Source organism: Triturus cristatus, chromosome 1_2 (assembly GCF_964204655.1).
Source record: "Triturus cristatus chromosome 1_2, aTriCri1.1, whole genome shotgun sequence".
NCBI lineage: Eukaryota > Metazoa > Chordata > Amphibia > Caudata > Salamandridae > Triturus > Triturus cristatus.
The window spans coordinates 520,205,229-520,228,857 of record NC_140580.1 but is presented as its reverse complement, the minus strand read 5'-3'; positions in this window follow the sequence as shown (position 1 = coordinate 520,228,857).

Sequence of the window (23,629 nt, the reverse complement as noted above, 5' to 3'; positions counted from 1 at the left end):
TGGATGCTTATTTGACCAGGGCGGAGTTAGCTATTAATAAAGAGATCTCAATGACGGAGCGTAGACTATCGCTGGACCCTAGTTTGGGTAGGTTACCTACTACCCCAGTACTAATGGATATCACAAATCAAACCACCTTGCCCTTAGCTTCAGAAAAGGTCCCTCAGGCTGAGGGTGATACATCTATACCAAACCGTAGTAGGCTCTCCGGGACTCCAGAATTGATATCTAGCCCTGTGAAGTACAAATTAAGGGGAAGAGAGCAGAAACAAAAAACTGTATCTACCCGTTCAAAAAAACTAAGTGTCATTTCACAAAAAACCCGAGCAACTAAATTTCAGGGATACGCAGTTGCAGGGGAAAAAGTGTTGACAGCGGCAGAAATTCATGACACGGAACAGGAGCCTCTAAGAGATTTAACTAACAATGCCCAGAATGATGGAGGAATATCTATTACTGGGCATGTTGAGGAAGATTTCTGAGGGAAATTAGAGGTTATGGTACAAACTTTGTTGGAACCAATTTTATTAAAACTGTGTGGGGTGGAATCCAGGTTATTGCACCTGGAGTCCTCTATGGCCAATCTATCGAATATCGTAACTATAGTGGACTCACAGAACGCTGATATTCAACCAACAAATTTGATTGACAGAGGAGGCGGCAGCAATGATAGGGAGGTCGATCCAGCGCAGACTAATACAGGATCTAGTATTACTAGTGCCTTAAGTAACGCTAGGAGTGCCCCGAAAGAAAAGACACCTGTGGTACAATCCTTAGGTTACAAAAGGAATCCCCTTATCCCTGTAGTAAATCAGAGGTTAGAGGAGGGAACCAGTGCGCCGCGAAGACAAGCGGTCATTGATCTCCCCCCAGAAGCCACCCCTTATGTAATCATATTGGGACAAGTGCCTGCCCTTTCAGCAGGAGAGCATGAAAGCTATGAGCAACTGCTGAATAAAACAGCGTATTGGCTTAGTCAGAATACCCCTGGGGGAGCTAACCTTATTAACAACATAATCATGGTACGCAGGGTCAGCTGGATTGGCAGATCTAATAAAACAGTGTGCGGCTGATCCAGCGGTAATTACCTGGTAAATTCCCTATTCAAAACCACATCACCTATGGTTTACCGCTGAAAAGGGTGAAAAATGATGGATCTTTTGATGACCGTGTTTCACCAAACAGGAGACTTTACATATATATAAAAATTAAATGCAAACAATATTAGAGGCAATAATGAGAGTTTTTAGTTATTTTAAAGGGTTTTATTTAAGTCAAAAGTTAAGGTTCTATGACTCTTTATTCATTAGTCAAATATCAATCAGGTTACAGAATTGAAAAATAGGAAAAATAGCATTAATACAGAACATATTACAGTCTGCATATAAGCATCACATATAGGAAGGGAAATGTGGCGCAAATTGTCAGTCAAAACTCTTAAAGAGTTTCTAAGAATAAGAGTAAGTCTTACAAGGTTAATCAATAATTAATAATGGCAAAAATATCCCATAAAGAGAAATAAATGCAGTTTAGCACCTAAAATCTAAATCTGTTCTGTTCCTTTCAGCTCTTTCCCTCTGCCAGCACAGAAACTGGGACTGGAGAGAGGCAAAAAGCAAGGCAAAAAGGAGCACTCCTCCCACTTGTAAGCCATATTTCAAGTAAAAGTTCACGTGCTCAGTCCTAATAGCTGGTCCAATCAGAACTTAAAGACATATCATCTCCCCATGGGCTGACTGGATACGTCATTAATCAGGCTTGTTCCTGTTCAAATTTCAGTCTTGTGATTTATGAAAAAAAAGTATGTTCTTCTCTCCACGTTTAAACAGGCTATAAAAATATGCAACATTTTGAAGGTCGGAGGAAGCGGTAGGCAGGTTTTATTTTTTATCAGAGCCCATTCATTGAAAGTTGCTAGGGAAAAAGTAGCACATTCCAAACTGTTTCAGTTTAGTCCACTAAAGCAAACTAAAATCACGTGGTTTTCTACACTGTGAAACACAATTCAGAACATTTCTACTCTTGCAAAAATACATGATGCCATTTTAAAAGTACAAATACATTTTCTAAATTAATGTGCATTCTATAGTGAGATTACATATGGATTAATCACATATAAGCATGGCTGTTCAACTAATTAAGCATGTTTTCACATAAAAGCACCTCCAAACTGAAACCCTATGTTTTCAATCTTGCTTTTCCACAATCTGCGTGCCATTATAAAACTCATGTCTGCAGCTTTTTGTCATATAATAATACATACATTTTATAGGTGAAATCTAAGCTCCATCACGGCGACTGTATTATTATTAATTTCAATAGCCCCTATATTGCGGGTCGCCTTTTATCAAGGGGCGTATGCCCACAGTCAACAGAGGATACCGCAATTAAACTATTACCGTTGGTTTTTTTTTATAGGCCATTACCCTGGAGGGATCGGTCAGGATTTAATCGGGAGGACAATCTTTCTGGAGGTGGCTGGTCTATGGTGGGACCTCATTTACATTCTGCTCCTCCTGTGTTGTCCCAGCCAATATTTAGTAGACTAAATAATATCTGTCATAGACTCCCAATTCAGAATAGATATGAGACCCTGTCCGGTCTGGAAGCCTGTGATTGACTTGGGGAATCTAATATCTCAGGAAGTGGGAGTAAGACTGACTCAGGAGTGGCAGAGGATAGACCACATAGGAAGAGTCGAAATAACTTAATCTCCTGGAATATTGCAGGGTTAGCTGCCAAGATAGTGAACCCCCAATGGATTACTTTTATCAGACAATTTATGATAATTTGTCTGCAGGAAACTTGGTTGACTGAATGTAATTTTCTTCTAGAAGGATATAAGGCATATTTTGTACCAGCAATTGTATCTAACAGAGGGAGACCAAAGGGGGGATTGGTCATTTACGTTTCTGTAGTGCTGACATGCAAAGTTCGTGTTGTATCTTCCGCCGATTTGGGTATTCTTGCACTAACTCTGCAAAGTGGGAATTGTATGGTTGGTCTGATTAATTTTTATAATTCAGTTTCTACATGCTCCGATCAAAATCACATAACTGCTCTGAATAGTTTTATTAATAACTCTATGAGACATACTCTACATAATCTCATGGTTGTAGGTGATTTTAATGTTCATCCCTGCGGCAATCCCACAGCTCCAAGTATTTCTAAGTTGTGCTGTCCAAGAACTCAAGGCTTCCATTTTGAGCATTCAATTGAAGGGGAGTTGTTAAATGATATGATTAATGACCTCGACATGACATCAACCATGGCTCTGACGGACCCAAATATACGTTTTGTTGTGCCTACTTTTAAGGGCCATGGGAAGGGGACTTTTATTGACTTTGTGCTGATTACATCTTTTATGGAAAACTTTGTACACTCCTTCCAAATTGTCGAGAGTGAACATAGTGATCATAACCCACTCTTACTTTACCTAACCAGTCCCTGGGTAACGAAACTAGGATCAAACCCCAAACGGGGGATTCTCAGCATGGCTGATGGGAAGCGAAGACTAAGATGGTCTCAAGTAATCCCGGAACTGTTCTACAATTATATTAAATCTGTATGTGCAGATGAAATAGTCATCTGCACACAGGGGGGACATCAACATATGAAGGTTCTAGTGGCTTTCCAGACTGTCATAGATAAGGTTACTGACTTGTTGACAGTACCAGCCAAGAAACAGATAAAAGTGGGCCCAAAATGGTTTGATCAGCAGTGTTCAAAAACAGCAAGAAGTTTGAGGGTTGCTCTTGCTTCTAGACCCAGAGTGCAAGCTGACGTAACAACTTGTCGTAGGGATTATAAAATAGCATTAGCTACACGTAAGGAAGTTTTAAGGGATGAGGCCTGGAATGAGTTATTGGACCCTGAAACACTCAAGGACAGTTCAAAGTTCTGGGGTATATTAAAAAAAACATTTCTTGCCCAGGAGATAGGAGCAGGTCTTGAATGTTATATAACGAAGGAGGAGTGGGAGGCCCATTTTGAGCAGATGTATGCCTGCCCCTATGAAGAGGATGATAGATTTGTATTTGGTTTTAACATTAAGAAGCTCAGGTTTGGGAGGGGTGAAATAATGGAAGGTATTGTAGGCTTAACAGCCGGTAAAGCTTCTGGTCCCGATGGGATCCCTCCCGATCTATTCAAGACTGACCCCTCTTTCTGGGCACCAATTTTGGAATCGGTTTTTAACGCCGCAGTTCAACTAGGTTGCCCTCAGTCTTGGGGGACTTCAACTATAATACCTGTCTTTAAAAAAGGGGATAAAAGCAGTCCACACTGCTACAGACCTATTTCACTCCTAGACTCCATGGTGAAAGTAATGGTAGGGTCCTCCTGCAAAGGCTCACCTCTTGGGTAGAGGACAATAATATCATGTTCGACTCCCAGTATGGGTTTTGTAGAGGCCGATCCACGACCACTGAATGTCTGAACTTATACTTGATTTTAAGTAAATATACAGTGGTTTATAAGGGGACTGTCCACCTAGCCTTCATGGACTTGTCCTCAGCTTTTGACTGTGTGAACAGGAAGAAGCTCTGGCAGTCCATGAGGGCAAAGGGGGTTGATGGAGGCATTGTGGATTTTTTAGAAGATCTACATAGATCCACAAGAGCAAATGGTAGATTTCCTCAGGATCTGAGCATGACGAAGGACTTCAAAATCAAAAGGGGAGTCCGACAAGGTTGTATACCGGCCCCCTTTTTGTTTAATTTTTATATTAATGACTTAGATAGTTTTTTGCAGGAAGTAGGGGCCGATTGTCCCAGAGTGGGGCGCCGGGGTATCCCGGTCCTACTATATGCGGACGATGCGGTCCTTATATCTAGGACTGAAAGAGGTCTCCAAGCACTCTTAACTGCTTTTAAATCTTTTATGTCAGACAGGGATCTCACAATAAATAACTCCAAATCATTCATTATGCAGGTAGGCCAAACCCCAAAAAAGAATTTTCAATTTAATGTGGGCAATGAAAAGATTCCCATCTCTAGCACGTTCTCCTATCTCGGTGTCCTTTTTGACAACAAATTGAATTGGGGCCGTACATTCTGAACAAGCATTTGCAATGCAATAGGTCTCGCATTTACGCGAGTTTGAGCCTTTGGCATTGTAAATGACAATGCCTTTTATTTATATTTTGGTTTATAAAACATAAATAAAAGGCATTGTCATTTACAATGCCAATAGCTTAAACTCGCGTAAATGCGAGACCTATTGCATTGCAAATGCTTGTTAACAAATGAGTTTTATCTGACATTCTTTTAGTTTTATATAAAACGAAGAAATGCAACTTCCATGCTCGCATTTGCTGCATGCAGTGAAAGATTAGTGGAAATTTATGACTGGAATACCAAACGGCAGATAGGCAAACACACACACCAATCATTCAGGAATCACATCAGCGGCACCATTATATTACCACAGCCCTTTTGTAGCACTCATATATTTTCATAGAGATTAAATATATTTGTAGAATCCCAATAAATCACAGCTAGTGCGATTGTGATCTGTCGGAAAGAAATGCCAGCTTTAAACCTTGGACTCGTGTCCCTGAAGAGAGGTAGCTGCGCGGCGATGGAAGGAAGTTTAATTGTATGATTAAGGTGGGTGAGAGCCCCCGACTACCCACAGCTGCGAGCATTAACCCTCTGTCTGCATGGTACTCACCCACTCCCCAACCTGCTGACAAGCAAAACGAAACCTAAGAGCAATTGCTTAATGTGTAACCCACACTTTTATAAATATAAAAAAGCGGGTGCCGTGCTCCAACAAAGCATGGCGCCCGTGCATTAAAATAGTTATGTGCAGGCATTTAAAAAGCAAATACAGGAACGCGGGTGCCATGATCAAAAATAAAGCGTGTTGCCCGTGTTTTAAATATGAAAGCGGGTGCAAATTATGCTTATATACAACACATAGAGTGCCAACAAAGCTGACGACTATGGAACTGGCGAGCAAGGTCGGTTTCACATTATGATTCTGGGCAAATCACTTATTCTCCTCTTTAAAGAAGAAAAACAACGAATGTGAACTTGTGTAATGTAACTGGTGCTCATGTAAAGCACTGATACTTTCGGGTCGGCTTGAATTAGCGCTATTAAAAAAATGCCAAAAAAGGAAAAATAGTACCTCAATCCCAGATCGAGAGGCGGGGTGACTGTAGAAACATAAGACATAAAAGCGCCGAGACACGGCAAAAGTGAAAGCAGGGGTGCGCGCTGCATTTGAAGTAGTTAATGTGATCGGAGACGCGATCAAGGGAGCAGAAAGGAAACTGATTAGAAGGGAGGGGGTAGTGTGAAAACAGCGGGGAGAGAAGGGAGGGTGTAATAAAAAACAAAGCCAAAGCTATAGAGAAGGGAGGGGGGAGTGGGAGCAGCTGTGCACGTGCATGTGATCGTGCACTCAAGGTTTAGGCCAGCCAAAACTGTGGGTAGCACTTTGAAAATCCCACATATAAAATGTCTCTTCGAGCCTTTGGCTCAGCGAGACCTAAAAAGAAAGGGGACTTTACTAGGGTGAACGCAGCTATCTATAATTTTGCCTCGAAACTGGAGAAAAAGCCTACTGGTGCAATGTTGCAATTATATAATGCCAAATCAGTGGCTATGGCATCTTTTGGAAGTGAAATTTGGGTGTATAGCTCGGGTGAGCGGTTACAGATTGTGGAGAATACTTTCCTGAAACGCTCACTGTGTCTCCCACAAGGTACATCTAATTTAGCTGTTCATGAGGAGTTGGGGGTACAGTATATCAATGATATTTTTTCCCTGCGACCATTGATTTGCTGGTTAAACCTATGGTTAAACCCAGATATCCCCCTAACGCACATGATCTTAAAAGATTGCTTGTCTATGGATAACTCATCTGCTGTACCCTGGCTGAAATATATCAGGAAAGGTTTTTTAAGCTTAGGGCGGAGTGAGCTATTCGAAACTACCGAATGTATTACTAAGGGGGATGTGGAGGCATTAAAAACAGCCTTCATGATGGACAGGAAAATGATGAGGGAAGCTAAGGAGGCACAGAAATCAAGCGTCAGGACTTTTCTTATGTTAAAAACAACTCCACACACTGAGCCTTACCTAATGGGATCTCTGTCTACTCATGAGAAATTTTTATTAACTAGATTTCGGATGAATTTATTTCATCATTTGCTTGTCAGACCATATATTTGGTTTTTTAATAAAGAAGCAGCATCCTGCGGCTGCGACGGAAAGTCTCCGCAGGACATGCTGCATTTTATGTTTTTATGTAAATTTTACGAATTTCCCCGCAAACGCTATCTGGTCCCGCTTTTAAAGAAACTTGATTTTTATCAGATCAGACCTGCCATGATGTATTTACAACTACTATGTTGTGATAGTATTCTTTTTGTATTAGAGTTTTTAAAGTCGGCTGTTAAATATAGAAAATGCCTGGATTTATAAGTATGTACCGCCTAAAATTCCTGCTAACTCAGCACTGATGTATCCTAATGATGAACTTATTCCCAATATTTACTTTTATTGTGTCGTACTTGTGTGTACTTTTATGGTTTGTTTTAACAAAACCGAAATAAAGTTTGATTGATTGATAGTCAGGTGTAGTAACCCCACCAAGCATCCATGTGCTATAATATGCCAGAAAGAACGATTGTCATTGCACCTGGCTGCGAGCAGTAAATCCTGCCAGCTCTTATCCACTCAGTCACGCTTGGCCTGGGCAAGGGCTGTTTTATAACTAATACGTTCTTGGGCCATGGCTGGTTCAGCACCCACACAGATTGCCTGTCTCAGCTAGAATTTTGCCTTTTTGCACTTGTGGTTGTACCAGGCATGTGTTTTCCCTCCTATGGGTTTCTTCTCGTGGGGTTTAGATAAAAATACAGCTTTCAGTGCCTCAAAAAAATCTCTGTGGGCAGACAATATTAGCTCGGAAGATGAAGTGGCTTTATCAATATTAGCAAAATGATATAAGAATAATTTATAAATCATTCCCTGCTGTTTGCTATTCTCCAGAATCTTAGGCCAGGAAACACTTTTGAGATTGTTAGTTGCCAGGAGTTCGTGGAGAGTTGATCTGCTTCCAGAGGGACCCCTTTTGAGAAGAGTACCTTCCATAGATAAAAGCAAGGTATTATGATCGCAATCAGGGCGAACCGGGATCATCATATCACTCACCAGTTGCCAACTTCTAACTTCCACCAGGATGTAATCAATGACACTGTAAGCGCAGTTGACCGCGTAGGACAGTGAGGCGCCGCTTGTTGGCGAGGGAGGGACAGGCATGATCCTTGTGCTCTAAGTCTTTAATATCCCGAGAGAGGGTGGATTCAACCAGACATGCCTTCCTGGTCCGGGCAATAGAAATTGAGGTGATAACCCCCCAAACTGTAGCTTTGAAGGCATCCCAATGGACATCCTAGGGAGTATCAGAAAGAGAGATAGTCACAAAAAAGGATTCAATCTCCTTACGAATGTCTGTCACGTCTACTGGGTCACAGAGGGCCTGGGGGGGGCAGACGCCACCGAGGGAGGGGATCCCCACGGACAGTAGGGGATTGGAGCATAAGCAAAACATGCGCGTGGTTGCACATAGAAATATCCGAGATTTCCGCGGTGCACAGCACATGAGCCAAAGAAAGCAAAAGGAAAAAATTGTCAATACGCGAGTAGGAGCGATGAACGTGAGAGAAAAAAAGAGTAATCCCGAGATTCCGGGTGTAGGTATCTCCAGGCATCAACCAAACCGAAGTCGGTAATGGCATTCCGTAATGGCGCGGACATCGCCCCAGCAACATGGTGCGCCTGCGCAGTACGATCCCGCTCAGGGTCCCAAACCAGATTAAAGTCGCCTTCAAGGACAACAGGGGTAGAGGGGGAGGTAAGGAGAGCCCCAAGGTGTAGGCGCAAGAACGCATCTTGTTTCTGATTGGGGGTGTATACATTGACAAAAGTACAGGAGTCCCGACCCCAAACCATGTCAACCTTAAGCTACCTCCCTCCCTCATCAGCCACACACTTGGAGGTCGCTGCGAGCCAGCCTGATTTAAAAAATGGCCACTCCACTAGTCTTGGACGGGGAACATGCCCAAAATTGGGTGGGGTATTTGCGGTGGGACATGAGGCGGCTGTCAGAGGAAAGCAAGTGAGTCTCTTGTAAGAAAACCACATCAGGATCATGCTGGAGTAGATAGCGCCATACCTGTCGACACTTGTTAGGGGAGTTGAGCCCTTCCACATTGAGGGAGAGGAATGTAACGGTATGCGTCATGTTGCAAGAGGGTAATGACAACGCACTCCAGCCACCCCATCAGATCCCAGAGCCTTCCAAACCCCAAACCCAGCCAAGCGCACCCCAGTGAAGCCAAGCGGGACAACCCCCAATGCCTGGAAGAAAGCAGCCCCCTAGGGTCGCACAGGGGAAGAGAAGAAACATGTTGTCAAGAACAGTGGCAAAGAGAGTGGAGGAAGAACAGGAGCAGAGGGTCAGCTGACCCCACACAGTTGCCAATATCTCCTCCATACACTCCCAGAGAAACACAAAACCCCAGCCTCTACCAAAGGCGCATCCGAAGAAAAACTTTAGAAGGGGAAACAGAAGAGAGAAGAATAAATAAAGAGAAAGAATAAACAAAAGTCAATGTAGAGTCTATTTGGAACAGCCCGGGATCCCGAAGGCGGACCATTCCGGAGAAGTCACTCCCCTATAGGACTCTGAGAGGAGGGCGGCAGACACACAGGAGGAGGTGGAGAGTCTCTGCCGTCAGCATCTCGTGGAACAATGAACAAAGCAAGGATGAATCCAGCCACCAGACCCGGGCTGGAAGGCCCGCCAGGACTGGGCTCGAGGTAGTGACACAGCGAGGAACATCATAGAACAGAGGGCGGCTAGTTCGTGAGAGACAGGGAGGCACTCAAGGAGCAAACGTGATTGATGACATCCTGCTTGGCTTGCGATGATTCAGGTTCCCTTGAGAGACATCTGGAACAAGGAGGAGGGACCGTGGACCATTCCGGCCGGAGTGTGCCCACAGGGCGTGTGCGAGAAGATGGGAGGTCATCACTGTCAGAGTCTACAGGGAGGTGGAGGAGATGCTGTGCCTCCTGTAGGGACCGAACAACACGCTGTCTACCCTCCCAGGTGAGCATCAGAGCAAAAGGATGGCCCCATTGATATTTAACCTCAAGGTACCGCAATTTATCCGTCATAGGCTTGAAGTCCTTCCTTCGGCGGAGCGTAGAAGGTGCAAGGTCTTGAAAGATTTGTATGGAGAGCTCATTGTAGGAGACTGCTTGAACTCCCTGCACCTTTCAGAGGATGGCTTCCTTGTCTGCAAAGAAGTGGACTCTCGTGATGATGTCCGGGACAAAGTTAGGGTGGTTGCGGGGGCCAGGCACATGATGCGCTCGATCAAGCATGGGCAGCGAAGTGCCCTCACCCTCCTGGATGGCATGCAGAAGGTCCGCCGTGTACGACAACATGTCTTTCCCTTCCGTTCCAAACGTCACACCTCTAATGCGAAGATTGTTCCGCCGACTGCAGTTTTCCAAAGCCTTCTGCTTCAACTGTAGGTTGATATTTTGGTCATCAAGTTCGGTTACCTTCTTCCAGAGACCATCAAGATCCTCTGTCCTGGCATCCATTGTGCGTTGAAGTCCATCAACTCTGTCGCCTGTCTCAGTGACATCTCTGCAGATATCCTGCAGCCCGGCATTAAAGTCCTGCCGAAGGGAGCCAATTTCAGTGTTAATTTCTTGCAGGAAGGATGACATGTAGGCCTAGGTGATTGGCACTCCAGAGGCAGATGATCCAGAGGGTGCCAAAGAAGCGGTAGGGTCGTCCTGCGTATGCGAGGGCGTTTTGGACCAGAGGGAGGTTACTGGATTCTCGCGGGTAGCCCCAGAGTCGGCCTCTTTATTACCTCTGTGCTTAGGAGGCATGACTGTGAAGATCAGAAATGGCAAGGACTCAGTGAAGGAAGAACAAGGTTACTCCAGTTGGTGGCAGGCCCCGGGACGAGTGGTAGCGAGATATCAGAGGAGTGGAGGACCACTCAGTGCGAAGGTGGCATAACTTGCAGCACACAGGACGGAGACGGGCACCAAGAGCCTCCAGGTGCGTGGGGCCAATGACAGCAGGGGGGCCACAGACGATAGTCCCCCCCCGGGCAGGAGAGGAATGTCCAAACAGCGACAGTGGAGGGCCATTACACCCACCAAGAAGCAGGGATTCCTCACAGGCCGTCACCGCAGCCCTGTATTATCAGGGGGCCCCCACCGAAGGGCAAGCCAATTAGACCAGGGAGGGGGGCCACACAAGATGATGGGGCAAAGAAAGTCACTGGGTCCCTTCCAAGGGCCTCACAAGCAGTGAGGCAGCGTCCAGCGCAGTGCAATATCCCCCAGCGTCCGGAAGTCCCCAGGGCCCCCACAGGCCAGTACTCCGGCAACACGAGGCCCAGGAACCCAGAAAATCAGGTCAGGCGATGACGGATGGGCCCCTGCAGCGTGAGGACCTCCTGAGCCGCGCCTTGAAGTAAGAGGCCCAGGGGATGGGAAGAAGTGTTGGAACAGGAGCTGGGGAAGCGAAGGCCGCAGAAGGGAGCAAGTCTGCCGATTCCGAAAAGCCAGGTTTAAAGCAATTGATCCAGCCGCCAGCATGCAGGTAAACCCCCTTTCCGGTCCCTCCACCACCGAAGCAGTCAGTCGTGTTCCGGTGCACCCTTAGGTCTCGGGGGAGGTCCACCGCCCACACTGCCAGGCATCCCGGATAACAGGGGGATTGCCGTCCGTCCCTGCAAGCGCCGAAGATTAGAGGAGGCTCCAACAGCGGCTCGGGCCCCAAGCAGGCCGGCGGAAGCCAGGATGGCCAGGACCTCTCCGCCGAAACCAGCACCACTCCACACCCGCAGATAGGGCCACCAGGTGCCAGTTGAGCCGCAGCAGCCGCCGGTGCTCAAAATGGCAGTGAGAGCGGGTCGGGCCATTCCCGGCCGAGAAGCTCAATCTGGTTTGAGCCTCCAAGCGGCCCCCGGTGCACAAGGCATCACCAAGAAGTCTCCCACAAGTGTCCAGGATTCTCGGTCTGCTAAGTGGGCCCGGTGACCTGTAGTAAGGCGATTACAGGAGGCTACGGAGCGGAGAATCGATGGAACACGTCTCACTCCATGCGCACCCAAGCCACGACCCCTGTAATAGAATTTTTTACAAAAATTGCTAGACCTCCACTAGCTCTCCCTGAATTCCTTGGGGCAAGCGCTTCAATACTATAGGTGGTATAGCCACAAATAAAATCCCTGTCAGTATCCCAAGTCTCCTGGAAGATACAAATATCATTGTCATCGATAAAAGTAAACTACCACTGAGAATTATTTTCTTTTTATTCCATTCGAGCGTCAGAAAACGGTAACTATGGTGTTAAGTGTTATCCAGAATCGACTACTGCAATGCTTTATATGTTGATATCCACCAATGATTACTAAATAAACTGCAGATTCTTCAAAACGCTGCTGCTCGTCTTCTTTTAAACATTCCAAAATTCCAGTTAGTTTCCCAGACAATAGTTGACTTCCACTGGTTGCCAATTAATAAAAGGATTGTATTTTAGTCTCTCTGTATCACTCACAAAACATTGCATGACTCAGGCTTGGAATACCTGAAATCCAGATTTCAATGGTATGTCCCTAAGAGAATGCTACGATCCACCTTCTTCAAGAATATAGTGAATCCCCAAACTTCGGGGATGGAGAAGCTTTATCTCATCCACTGGAAGAAAGTGGAATAGGCTACCGTTCCACTTAAAAACCCAGTCTAATCTGATTAATATTAGGAAATCGCTCAAAATTTGGCTGTTCACAAACTAACTTATCTGTAGTCTTTTTTGGTTGAGGTAGCTCGCTTGTGCCAAGACGCCCATGGGCATATGCGCGCTCTATACATTTTTCATTCATTCAGAGTTATCTTACCTATATTATTGTTCCCTGAGATTTACTGGGCACACTATGATCTCTGCAGCAGGTGCCTAAACCCCATAAGATGTTTTCAAATGCAGACTTTGCAACCATTTAAGCAGAACAGATGAACTGCCATGTGTATCACTGTTGCCAATTACTTTGTGGCAAAGTTTTAAAAAGATGTACAAGCTGAGGCCCACATTTTGCATCAGGGTTGTGTCACTTTTGTGGCACAACCCCAACGTACAACCTTATTTGTTAAATCTTGTAAGGCTTTCACATTTACTCATGATAGACCTGCTAAACATATGTGTGTGGTGTTGAGTTCTGATGTTACTTCTCGTGATGTCACTCCCTGTGCGGTCATGGGTTGTGATGGCAGTTCCTGTGATGTCACTTCCACAGACTCTATTTCTCATGTGGGTAATGTGATGTGATTTTCTGTGATGTCATTGTTAGATGAAAGGCCATATATAACTTCCTACGACAGCATTCCAATGCTAATCACCCGTTTTGAAATCTGAAAAATCCCACCTCTTTTTGGTCACAGTCTTAGCAAGCATGTACTTGTAAATTTGCTGATCTCGTTGGATGTATCAACTTGAAACTGATATAGATTAATGTAGGATAAAAAGACAGTAATGACTGTGTACATCACACATGCTTGATCAGCCTTTTCAGCCCTGTTTTCATTTGATGCTGTCTTCTAAAAGCAGTTTGGCCTTCGCCATTACAAATACAGGACTACAAGGTCCAGGAAGCAAAACAAAAACAGGAGTAGATGAGCTACTCATGGCTGACGAGGAACAACTTGAGATTGCTATAGACATCATCAAAGCACAACAAGTAAACATTATAGTATAACACAGTAAAAAGCAAACCATTTTAAAACTCTGTGATCTGCTGGTAAATTACCGCATTTACAACATAGAACAATGTGTGCAAAACAAGCATATTGCCCCCCCCCCCATAGAAAACACAAACCATTGTGATTCAGATAGGTGTGCACTGCCCCAAAATGTGTACTTCAGTGCCCAGTTCTCACATCACTCATGCCACTCACACTTGTTCAGGGTCTATTTATCACGGACGAGGTAGCTAACATGACGTCTGCTAGGAGATGGCACTAGATGCAGTAGATGCTAAATCTGCTGAGTTATCTGTTTCTTTGCAGGACAGTATTTTATGACTTCAAAAGTGGTCATCCTTGTATGTGGCCTCCGCTTGAGTTGGTTGCCCTGATCTGACTCCATAAAACTAACCCTGGGCGGACAACTACGCTATGCTCGCAAAGTTTGCGTAGTTTGTGCTACTTCGCGCTACGCGAATTGCACATAGCACAGTGCAAAATCGCTTAGCGTAGTTGGCATTTTTTGCTCGCTCGCGGTCCTCTACGTCAAGTTGGCGACCGCGAGCGAGCAAAATGACATCCCGGCGAGACTTTTTCCTCGTTCGCGATCAGCAACATCAACTCAAGCGGCAGAAAACGACCGCTTGCACTGTGCAAGATGCCGTTTGCAATGATTGCACAGTGCGGACAAGCATCCGGCAATGTGCAATCATTGCGAACAGCTACTACTACTACTACGCGAACTACGCCCAGGGTTACATAAAACGTCTGACATGCCCGACTTCGCCTCCCTAAAAAGCACCAGATACTCGTCAACAGGTCAGCACAGCCTCCACTACAAATCTGTCAGCAACATTCCTGACACTCACCCCTTACAGGCAGAGACACTAAGGACCACAGCAGTTCACCCTTCTACGACAGCTGTGTAACTGCACGAAAAGCGCAGCTCTGCACATAATAGGGCATGGGCACCCGACCTCAAACCTCGAATCTAACTTTAGTTAAAGCTTTCATCAAACTTTGGATCAACCAAAAATGTGAGTGATTTTTGCTCGAGTAGATTCGGTTTGTTTCCGCCTCACCATCTACCCTGATGCCTGTCCCTAAGACAAAATCACGCTACATTCTTCGCTCACACTTCAACACATATCCTACAACACACTACACGTTACGGTACATGGATGCAGCCATTGGGATGGGGCAGACTACTGCAAAGCAAAAGGAATGATTCCGAACAGAATTCTGCAAATGAAATGAATATGAAGAAACAGAAGAATCTTAAAGCAATGCTTTGAAAGTGCAATACTTCAGAAGCGGAGGTTTAATTTAATCTGCTTCCGGCGCACAGGAGCCCCAAAACGGATTATGTGCAGACAATTTATACAATCAAAATGTCCTCGTGTAATACGAATATTTCAATGCGACATCCATGGGAGTGCTGGCTTCATTCCAGCCTGACTGCTGCTACCTTTCGTTATTTGTTCTTTCCTCATTTTACTACCAAGTTCTTTACTTTCTTGAAGTTGCATCGAACCCTGGGGCTTGGACAAGGGAATTGAGAGTCTGGACATTGGAGACAGTGATTTCAGTGAGGCGCGGTTTTTCATCATTGTAACAATTGGGCAGATAGCTATGTCCGGAGAGGAAGGTTTAAGTTTGGTTGCCTGCATGCTTAAATTGAAGAGAATAGTGCTGGTCAAGAGATATAGTGTCGTTTCTCGCTTTATGTAGTCTGTTAAACAGCGAATATGGTACAACCAGGCATATATTTTCATGTTTATAAAAAGAGTTAACGGAGCAAGCAGTTTACGACAGGCACCAACATAACTGCCAGGGCAAGAAAGTAAATGCTACTGAGTGTAGAGTTGTGGGCCCTAAACCCACATGCAACTAAAATAATGGACACAGACAGAGGGAGTATGCTTGGTTAACTCGCCACAAGCACGTGCCCTTTTATTAGCAGGCTCACGTCACTCGTGACGCCTGTGTGAGATGCGTGTGGGGTGTGAGTGTGGCCAGCCCTCGAGAGAGTGACAGGTTACGTTAGTGCCTGCAGAGACACTATAACATGTCCAGCAGGACACTACATCAGTGGCGGCTCCTCTGCAATGGTGTACGAGCGTCGCCCCACTGCCTTGCCAGTGCATCGTTTTATTTTTTGCTTTCCAGCTAGAACATGGAAGGGCGGGGCATGGGAGGGTGGAGGAGGAGTGCGTGTCCTCTCCGTAAGTGCTCATGTGTGTTTAGCCTGCTGTCTCGGGCCGACCAAAACACACATGCGCACTTAGGTTTCTTGAGCCCAGCTGCATTGAGCAGCAGGGCTGGATACACCTCCACAGACTCCCTGGTGTGAGCAAGGCGTCTTTCCTGCCTGTTCAGACCAATCCCCACGCTGCTCTGAAGCACAAGGATTGGCTGGGAGTCTGTCCCAGGGTCTGCTGGGACCCAGGAAGAAGAGGCCAGCAGGAGCGATGCAACACCGGAGGTGGGCAGCTGCGTCTGGTACGTTCCCCCCCATTCCGCGCTCGCTTTCCCCATTCGCGCTCCCCCACCCTTCGTTAGTGGCAGCAGCCCCTACACTACATTCCTCCAAAACTTTATTAAAACAAAGTCCAACCTATGGAAATAAAACTATGCACACAAGACACCACATAGTCTCTCAGCCTCGAGAGGCAGTTCGCATGACAACGGTGGGCAGGTGCAGCAAGGAGCACCTGGGCATCTCAGCACATGTCCATAATTTAACCAGCTACCACTGGGCACAAACGATGTGTAGACGGAGTCCGGATTCTTTGACAGCAATGTCCACTTACGCACTGTTTGATGGGCCTGTGTGCTCTTGTGGTGATGCTGTGAGTGTCAAACAGTTCAAACATGGTGCATCAGGAGCATTGGTGGAGTCACGCTACAGAATCTTCTCTTGGGTCACCTGGGCACTGTGATGACAAGTCTTGCCAGGACTGTGATGGCATTGACGAGGCTTGGGACGTTCTCCTCTGAAGCCCCGTTGCCTCCCAAGGCTTCGGGGGAACGCTGGGTGCCTGGCAGGCAACCAGGCTCTCTCTGTACATGACATAGTCTCTTGGAGGGTGGTCTTGGCTGGATTCCTTTATGCTTGCTCTGCTTTCCTTCCGGAGGTGGCAGACAGCCACTCAGGGGAGTGCACAACTCTCTTCTCACCCTTCTTAAACTTTCCTCACGCTGCTGGGAAACTGCTTTTAGTGCAGCAGGTACCTGGGTCTGGCAGGGGGAGAATGGTGTAGCCTTTTGTGGGGGAATTGCTGGCTCTCTCTACATGATGGGCAGCAAGTCTCTTTTGAAAGTCCCAGCCCAGTCACTTCAGCTCGTTTTGCCTGGGGCTGGGCTAATGTATCCTCACTGGATGAGGGTACATGCAGTGGTACTTTCTTCCTGCTCAGGCACTTGTCAACTTCTATGTGCCTCACTGGGGACTTATCTCACCTTGATACCCAGGTGGCCCTCTTTAGCTGTTCTCATGGTGAAGGGCCCCTTCACACGCTGCTCGTGGCAGTCTTTACTGGCCTTGCGGTTTGGCTCATAGGCCTCCAGGTGGTGCTGCAACTGCTTCTAGAGGCCGCAGGGGGCCTTGCAAGGTTTGCATTAGGCAAGGCAGCTTGACTGTCATTTAAAAATGTTTTTTAGTTCCTCGTCGGGGTCTGCCTTGCACACGTCACACACTAGGTGGCACTGTCGAGAATTCAGGAGGCCGTGGCAGCTTCGCTGATGCTGCCGGCCTTGCGGACACTAGAGATGCCGGTACGGGCTTTGGACAGGTGCACAGCGCTGGAGCTTCTCAGTGGCACTGCGGGTGCTGACGGTGTCCATGCAGGGGAGGTGAATCAAAACAAGTGTGGCCTCCCTCCGCTTGCCGGCTAGCGTTGCCCTGCCTCACTTCTGACTTGCATAGGTCCTTCCAGGCGAACAGTGGCTGGTGCCATGCGGTGCAGTTAACTCCTTGTGAGCCACACGCTCTCGCTGCTTTCTTCCCTTAATTACACAGCATGAAGGGCATGGTGATGCTGGTGGAGGGGCTAGCACCACCGTAGTGCGGCCTCGATTGCCTGTACTGCTGGTGGCGCTGCAGACAGCTACCGGCTGGAAGGCTGTTCGACAGAGTGCTCCTTGCCGGGCCGCAACACTTCTTCCCACTGGCAGGCCCCTCTCCAGGACCAGGTGAGTGTAGACAGGGTAGGGAACTGTTCACAGCATTGCAGCCCCTTTGCATTCTTTTCGCCGTCCAGCTCAGTACGGCGGCATTACTTGCAGATGGAGGGCTTGTCTGCGGGATCCATGGCCTGGCTGAGGGATGGCCGGGTGGCTTATGCCATTCCATCGGGGCCCACTGGCTGTGTCCCCTAGCACTGCACGACTTGCAGGTGCACTGTCCCTACCTCCCACCTACCGATTAGGCACAGGTTTTCAGGCTGCTCCACCACATGCCAGGCGGGCACCTAGTCACCGGCCAGGCTGGTTTTCTTGCAGCACTCTCCCACCTTCGGGCCTTGAGGAATTCTTTGCCTGTGCTTCTCCCTCACTGCAAGTTACTAGGAGCCGTGGTAAGCAGATGGTCACGTCTCTGTTTCCTTTTCTCAAGTAGGGAGATGCTTGACCCTTATATTGGGGCGACGTGTAAGCAGTCGCAGCAGTACCTACAAGCGTTTCTCCTCCTCCTTCACAGCTGGTCAGGCACGAGGCGGCGTAGCATGCGGGGTCAGACCCTTGTCGCCATTGTAGAGTTGTGAGCCTTAGGCCTACATGCTACTAAAATGATGGACACAGACACAGGGAGTATGCTTGGTTAACTGGCCATGTGCACTCGGGACCTTCGTTAGCAAGCCCACGTCACTTCTGAGGCCTGTATTGGATTGGTGTGGAGTGTGAGTGTGGCCATCCCTCGAGGGAGTGGCTGCTCAAGTTAGTGCCTGCTGAGACACTAGGATATGTCTAGCAGGACACTACACTGAGGTGGAGGATGCTTTTGTACGAGAAGTATGACTGAAAAAGAGAAATACTTCAATAAAGGAAGCATTGGCAAAGCGAAGAGTTCTCGGATCTAATAGGCTCATCTCTTAGGTTTGCCACTTCTCTTTGCCAATAACATGCAAACGAAAGCGTCAGGATGCAGCATAGCCCGCAATCTTAAATTTTTTTTAATTTGAAAAAACTCATTCCAAGTTTGTCCACTGATACGTATGCATGCTTCATGTGATGTGTTATGACACGAGTGCACACATGCATCATGACTCATGCTTGCTCATGCGTCATGACAGGAACACATGTATATTTACTTTTCTTTCTTGACAGATGACCATGTTAGAATTGTAAAATAAAATGTTTAAAAAGTGAAAAACGAGTATGTGCAAAGTGCAGAAAAAAGAATTGACCAGCCGGTAGCACTTTACAGCTACTGAGTCAGCAAAATAAATATGTTAATTACTAAGAAGTTAAATGTAACACGGGGAGCGGGATAGGGAGAGGGGACATTTCGAGGGACTGAAGTTAAGAAAGCACGAGGGTGCTCAAAACAGCAGGTGGCCAGAGCAAGGAAACACGTGTGTTCTTATGGAGTATTCAACAGGAATAGAAAAGAGTCCCTTCATTTATACAGCGGAAGGATCCAGTGTATCCAGTGCGAACATCGTGTGACTGAATTGCTACTGGGCAGGACAAAAATAAATGAATGGAGGTGAGCTATGAAATAGGCAACACGCCCATCAAATCATGAGCAAGGGGCTGCCTGAACCAAAGCCCTCCATAGGTGTTTTTAATGTATTGGAAACAATACACAAAAGCTGTCTAGATCCTACTAAAAACGGAACTGAGTTAACTGCTGGTTAAAGGAAATGCCCATTGATGTGCCCGCTGGAATGTTAATGACCTTCACAGCGCTGCTAGTCAGAGATGATGATTAATGGCATGGGCAGGATGGGCGTGTCTGGACTTGTTTACTGAAGAAGAACACTCAAAGCAGAAGAGCGTGAAAAAGAGGAGATAGCAACATAGTTTCTTCAATCCAGAAAAATATGTGCACTGGGTCGAGAAAGATTTACAGATTGTTTCACTGAAAGGGTTTAGGAATGCAAGTAGAAGTTGTGTCATTATTTCTTAAGCAATCAGCACATGCTCAACCTTTGCAACAGAAATGCCCAAAATATGAAGTATAAAATTCTCTACTTTGGCAGCTAGATGTTCCAGGAAACATGGCGCAGCATGAACTTCATGAACGTTTTGGGTGCTGTAGCTGATTGTGGAAACGTGTCAAAGACTGGTGTTAATTAAAGGCCGTGGCCCCAGGCCTATTTATTTGGCATCTGCGGGTCACAACCTCGGAGCCTCCGCGGTTTTTCTCCTCTCCTGTTAGTGATTAGAAAAGGAACACAGATTATTATTTTCTTGTCTCAGTTTCTATGGTAACATAAACAAGAAAATGCCATTAGTACATATGTTGTTGCAGACGTTGCTACTCCGTTTTTGTTTTACAAGAGGCCCCACTGTTCAAAGCAGTAGCCTTTGATGCGGCTCTCGTTTGGCATAATCTAAAAATATTTAATACCACCTCTATAGACGTGGAGAGAGAGCCATTCAAGTAATAAAGCTGCATCTGGTATTACCGAAAATAAAGTTAATGTGAGTGACAAACCGTACTTTCTTCAAGGGCAGGTATGGCACTATGGTCATTTAATATTGTATAACATCCATTTATTTAATGCAACAAGTTTGATCTTTAAAATGAGTTTCATTCTGCGCAAATCACTTCTTCTTAGGATTCAACATCTAGTAACTTACAATCCTGTAGGCCAGTGCAGTGATTATTGTTCCCCTATATTTCGAAAGTGTGGACATAGCAAAACATTGTCTATAAGAAAAGTGTATATTCCTTACTTCCTCTGGGCGCCAGCAGCTGTTGTCAGGACACCTTCTCCCGCCTGCCCCCTGGTATCTCGCTGTTCCTCCGGCCGGGCTTGGCTCCGCCCCCTTTGCAGTAACGCGGGACCGGCCGGGCTTGGCTCCGCCGGCCCCGAGAAAACCACAACACCCAGGATCCCCTGGGACAGGTTGGACAGCACACGCGCCAGGAGGCGCTTAAAGGGCCGCCTAGTGCGGAGCCCCCTGATTTCCGTACTTCCTCTGGGCGCCAGCAGCTGTTGTCAGGACACCTTCTCCTGCCTGCCCCCTGGTATCTCGCTGTTCCTCCGGCCGGGCTTGGCTCCGCCCCCTTTGCAGTAACGCGGGACCGGCCGGGCTTGGCTCCGCCGGCCCCGAGAAAACCACAACACCCAGGATCCCCTGGGACAGGTCGAGACAGCACACGCGCCAGGAGGCGCTTGAAGGGCCGCCTAGTTCCTCGCCCCGCGAGGACGTGCCGGGAGAAGCCCGGGACAAGGGCGGGCCGTCTGCGGCCGTCCGAGGCCGGAGGAGGCCGGGCTGGGCCACCCTATTTTCCTGTGCAATTCATCGCCCTTGGCACTCGGAGCAGGTCTGTGTATTTTTACGACAGCTTTGACAATTGTCCTCTTCTTTGCCGCAGGGCAGTGCTTCTGTAAAGCAGTCTTACAATGAACAAATGGAAAACGGCCGGGAGGGTGGTCGGTACTCTGGATACTTTCCTAAAAAGAGCAGAATCTGTTTTAATCCATGAGATAGAGGCCACTGAACGAAGACTTTCTTTAGACCCCAGGGTTTTAGGGGGGGGGGGCCACAGCCTCGTACACTCTTAAATGTCTCCGGGTCAACTTCTGAACTGGCTGCTCCCAATGATTGCCTGAGGTCCAGGACACCTAGCCCCGCCACATTTAGCCCTGAGCACCACCCGCTGCCTCCTCCAAGTTCTTCGTGCACCCCCGCCGGCGTTACCACCAGAGGGATGAAAGTGGTAGGGAAAACTAACAAATTGCCACAGAAAAAAGTAAGGAAGGGCCGCAGCACTACAAAACAAAACCAAAAACCCCTTATACCATCTACCGCTACAAAAGGGGTATTCGTTTTTGGTAGTTCAAGCGCAGTACCCCCTCCACCCATCGATAACTCTTCCAAAGTACCTACCAACTCTAACCACAGCGCGGCAATATGGTTCAAGCAAAAATACACAAGGCTGGGGCTGACTCTGTTGGAAGCACGGGAACTGTTCCGCTAAGTGGGCCCAGTAATGTTGAGACAATCTCCAACCAAAGGTTACCAGCGTTTAAGAGCCCCCCGAGGCCAAACAACATCATTAACTCTGGTTGCCAAGTGAGGCATCCCTTTCTTCATCTGCCCCCTGAAGCATCCCATTACACGGTCATCTTGGCGAACGTTCCCATCCTTCCCCAGGGCATTCAAGAACATTGGTCCTCCCTTAAAAATAAGGCCCTACATCACTTGAACAAAATGACAAATCTTGGGGATGGTCTATTTGAGGAATTTAAAATGGCCAGACGGATCGAATATGTTGGGCAATCTGCCAAATCTTTAAAAGGAGATAGTGTAGTCCTAAGTTTTAGGTCCCCAGGCCTCGTTCGACATATTTTAGAGGCAGCTAGTTTTAAACCTGTAAACGGGGCCTCTATTGCCATACTCCCCCTTTGTTTTTTTTACTAACAGCACCCGTCCCAGGGTCACCGGGATGTCCACATAGCAAGACGTAACCATCTTAGGCCCGATTTTTCTATCCAGCTTAATAATCGCTTCGATGTTTTTTCTCCACTTGATGAACTAGATTGACAATGGGTGGGAACCAAGGGGAGGGTACCGACAGACATATCTGGGATTGGAGGGGTGTTCTCTTATACCGGCCTCCCTAGCCCAGTAGATCTTTTGGTCCAGACCCCTGTTACCACCATTGTCAACACACCCGCATCAATCCCGGACTGCTGCCCCACGGTCCCAGCAGATGCCACCGGGCCCCTGCCTTCCTCACAGGATGTATCCATGCTCATCTCCTCGTGGAATATAGCGGGCCTGGAATCCAAAGTTGGGTCAGCTGATTGGGCATCCTTCATCAACGGTGTAGACATATGGGCATTCCAAGAAACCTGGTCTGTGGATAACATATTTCATGTTGGTTATTTAAATTTCTCGAAACCGGCATATAAGGGCTTAAGGGGGAGGCCGGTAGGAGGTCTAACATGCTGGGTCAGGCAAAAGGAGGGGATAAATGTGGATGAGATACCTCTCGACAATCCCGACATCTTAGCAATAAGAGTAAGATCCTCAGGAGGACTCGATCTACTCCTGTATAATGTTTACGCCAGAGGGCAGTGGGGGGGCAGGTGTTCTCCAGTTATAGTAGCCCTTGAGTCCCTTTTAGTCGAGGGCATCCACATTACCAACTTGATTATAGCCGGTGATTTTAACACATGCTTTGAGCCGCTGGACTTTGACGATGGTAGGCTTAGTGAGGAGGTGGATGTTCTCTGGGGTGTGCCACAATTGGATCTCCAACCCATTAAAAAATGATCTGAGGCAGCTCTCCAGGTTAAAGGGCTGTGTCTGGAATGGGGTCTCAGGGCTGTCAATGGCAGGACGAAGTCTGACGTATTGGGGGAGGCGACTTTTGACAATGGGTCCATAAAAGTAGAATAGACTACATCCTAGTTAAAGTAGAATTTTGGCACCATGTCTCAGACATGAAAGTATATCCCCGCCCGAAAGCGATCATAACCCCCTGGTGCTCACTCTAAATGGGCTGAGTTTTGGCCCTGTAGTAACTATGGAGTCGGTCAGTTGTCCTAACCACGTAATATTGGGTAACGACTTGAGAAGGGTCCGCTGGGATAAGGTGGCACTTGATGATAAGAACATGCTAGAAATCCGGACACTAGTCTAGGGCTCTGTAG